Here is a 4,415-nt window from a genome sequence, read left to right on the forward strand (position 1 = left end):
AGTAAATTGATCATTTAGTGGAATTAATTTACCGACCGCATTTAAATTTCATTGAATGTTTATATTCCTTACTTTCAGTTATACTTGGAAAATATTGCTTTGCCTTCTGATAATTTCATCTAGGCAGTTACAAAAGTACTAATTAGTACATAAATTAGCTTTTGTTAATTTCACTTTGAAACATTTTTTAATTTGCTGATATTTCATGAGATGATGATGGGTGTCTGGCTAGGATGATATATTTGAGAAAGTTATGACTTTGAAGGGAAATTTTAGCAGTTGATTAGTTTATTGTCCAAGTCTAGCTTACATATAACCTTTTAGATATACTAATAATAATGTGTTTAAGGAATATCATTACTCACCCATGTGCAACCAATTTGAGCCATAAAGTCAATGATAAGCTCCACAGTCTTCCCTTCTTTTTATCAACAAAGGCCACTTTTTTAGTATAATCATATTTAATTGTTAATATATCCTTCGATATTAATTTGCAAAGTTTGGAGTCTACCACCAGTCCACCATGCACATCCTTTAAATTGAATTTCCATTTAATTAGTGAACAGAAAGAAAACTTAATGAGGCAAAGCATTGTTGGACAGCATGTGAAAAAAATAAAAATAAAAATACATAGGCTTTACCTTTCTTGAGGAAAACAATGGCTAGCTAATTCTTAATTAGCGAAAATTTATAATTGCAACTCCTCGTAGTGGGACTTTGACCAAATGTCTCATACCTAACAAAACAAGGTTTGCTTAATTATGCCACCACACACACAAAAAAAATCAGTTACTAATAGATAAAAGATACCATGTGTTAAAATTTTCGTATGTCAGCATAGCTTTTGTCAACAGAAATTAAATTATTAATATAAATGTAATGAGTTTAAAAAATAAATGTTATACCCGGATAACCATTAAAAAAATTAATGGTAGTTATAATTTTTAAAATAATTAATTTAAACTTTATAAACTTACATACATAATAATTTATAACTGAATAACAATATAAAAAATCTTTTCATTTTTCGGTGCACGCACCATTTATTTAAATTGTAATTATTTTTTATTTAAATTGTAATTATTTTTTGTGTAAATGTTTATGAGATTAAACGAATTAGATAATATAGTAAACATATATTCAAAATTTCTAATACTGATTCAGTAATCATGTTTAAAAGACACACATGAATAATTATGTGTTTACAAATTATTTTTTCAATTTTTCATTTAATTAACCTATGATCACTAAATATATGGATCAAATAACATAAAATTATTTTAGTTAGATATAATAAAACATGTTTAACTCCAACATGTCAACCTATGTAAGAAGCTCAAATGGGTTTGGTTAGATTGAAAAGTTCAACCCACCAATCCACACAGCCCACTAATTTTAAAGTTTTTGCGTTCAAATTTTATGAATAAAAAAAATTAATTGAACATTTTAGTAAAGATGATCAGTCAGTTTTTTAATAAATATTAATTATTAACAAAATTAATAAATAATCTATATCAATCAATGTCATCATGATAAATAAAATGCTCAAAGGAAAAGATATCTATCTTTAAAAAAAACTACCACTCGATGCACATCATCAGTTGTGTGTTGAAATTGTATAATTAAGTTATGTATTCTACTTTTTGACATTAAAAGTTTTCTGGTAGTTCTAATTTATTTCGTAAAATTATTTATTTATAGTAATTTTTAATTTTATTTTTCATTAGGTTTATACTAGAAATGGCTAAAGTGAAAGTTATTAAGATCAGAGAATAACAAAAAAAAATTCAAAAGAAAATTTCATCTATACAATTTCAAGGAGTAATTAATGTGAAATTTTAGTTGTATACGTACATACTAATTTATTGCCGAGGAATTATCTGGGAAGTATCTGATCTCTCGATAGCATGACCCTTGTTCAATTAGATTAAGAGGTTCTTATTTCTTCTGTTAATCTAAAATAAGCTTTATTAAGGCCTAAATTTTCACCGATTGTACTTCTTAGTTAGAGTCTTAGAGATTTCACTTTTAATTAATAAATGCATCTCAGCCTTATCGGATTAGGAGACTACACATTAGTCATTGATACTACTCATATATTCCAATGTGTTTAATTATAAGATTTTTTTTAAAAAAAAATTGTTTGTTATTTTTATAAGATTTTTTTATAATTTTTAAATATATTAATTATTTTTTTCTTTACATATCTTTATTTTCTAAATAATAAGAGAAATAAGTAAGTGGAGATAAAAAAAGAATAATTTTAAAAGTATAATACAAATAATTAATAAATTTAATACAATAATTATTTTTTTAATAGAAATTGAAAGAATCTTATAATTAACAACAGATAAAGTATTAAAGGCCAAAATTCAAAGAATTCCAAAATGATTACTGTACAATGTACATTACACAATACTTATCTTTAAGCTCTTGTTTCTCGAATGTCGAGTGTAATGTAATTACATAACTCTCTCCTCTTCGTTATTTTTAGTCATTATAATATTTGTTTTAACTACTATAATCAGGACATCTAACTCTATAGTAAATTTTGAAGTATTTCCACATGTTACTATTGTTTAGGCAAGTTATGAGGCAATCATTATAATATGATTATCATCTCCTCAATTTATCCTAATATTAGTAATCTTGATTCATTTGAGATTTTTTCAACCAAAAAGTCTAATTCAGTTAAGTTGAATAATATACATTAACTGTTATAAACTCTACCAATTAAAAAAATAAGATTTTTTTTCTTCGATAACATACAATTATGATATATAAGATAAAATTAGAAAAGGCAGAAGATGAGAAAGAAATTCGAAGGTGATTTTTATACATATAGCACAATAAATTAATTTTTTCAAGATAAAAGAACTTATAAAGACTCGAAGAGAATATTTATTAGAAATTTCAGTAATTTTTCTTCTGCAATTTGGCGTTGATGAAAAAAAGAATAAAAGATAGTTCCATAGGGATTTGGAATTGGTATTATTTTAGGTTTGTGTCTGATAATGGGCACTTTTGTCGTCTTCAGTGGCTTGTAGTTGTGCGTGTCCAAAGGCATCTTTGTAATTGTCCCACATCCGCAAAATAAGATGGTCCAAGTCTACGAGTTGTTATATAATATTAGCTTGAACATGTTAGCATTTCAAATTTTCTACTATTTATATTGAAGGTGTAAACATTGGAAAATGAAATTTTCATTATTATTGTCATTCTTCAAATGATTTCTTTTATTTATCATATACTTTCATCTTTGTTATTTTATTAGGAAAAACATTTTAACTCACTATCTCTTTTTCTTTCCTCCTTTCAACCACCAACAAAAGGTTATAACTCATTCTTACACAGTTACACCCAATATTTTTACAAATACCATTTTAGATCATGTACAAAAAAAATACCGTTATATATATATATATTATACATGTCACTTTTAAAAATTTATGAAGCATTATATACTTTCTTAGAAAAATATTGTTAGTCTTTTATAAATTTTATATTTAACAACTTTTAATCTTCCAATGGATTTTTTTAATTACTAATTATTTTACTTTAACATAATCGTTTTTTAATACAGATAAATATACAAATAGCTAGCGCTCTTTTAAAGAGAGGATGAAAGAAATAATTAAGACGAGGAAAAAATTAATAAAAAAAATTGGAGGAAAGAACTAAAGTGGTAAAAGAAATTAATGAATTTGATATTAAAATGGTAAAATAAATTAATGTAGTTGATGAATTTTTTAAAAGAGTAATTTTTAAAAATTAAATGATTTTTTAATGAATTAAAATTATTAACTAATTTTAACAAACTTTCTACTAAGTTTGAATCAATTAGAAGTAGCTTACATACAAGTACAGAGGGGATAAAAATAAATCTTACTAATGAAATACATACTTTAAATGAATTTATTGAAGAATATTTAATACTATTTATTAAAAAATATTTATTTAAAATATTATTTTTAGTTTCTTAAATTTTAAAAGAAGTTTCATTTATTACTTTATATTTTGAATTTTTTAGTCAATTTCTATTAGCCAAATCCTATGCAAATTTATTCATGACGCTAAATCATTTTTTTTATTGTTATAAAAATATCATTTTTATTAAATTTGACAAATTTAACTAACGGTTTTTTTTTCTTAGAATACATGGATGGGTGGGAATCGAATCTGGCGGAGAGAGAGGCACCTTCAATAGCAACGTCAATGGCCATTACTCAAGAAATTTTTTAAAAAAAGTATTCCTCGACACAAATATAAACATCAAATCAAGTATAAAAATTAGTAACAATTTTTTGGGTCGGATGATTTTCGCTTTTGAATACATTAATATTGATACAGTGATTATGTATTATATTGGTAGATATTTTTCTTTATCACTAAAGTAAAATTGACTTGCCTTTACA

Source organism: Glycine soja, chromosome 16, assembly GCF_004193775.1.
Source record: "Glycine soja cultivar W05 chromosome 16, ASM419377v2, whole genome shotgun sequence".
NCBI classification, from domain to species: Eukaryota; Viridiplantae; Streptophyta; class Magnoliopsida; order Fabales; family Fabaceae; genus Glycine; species Glycine soja.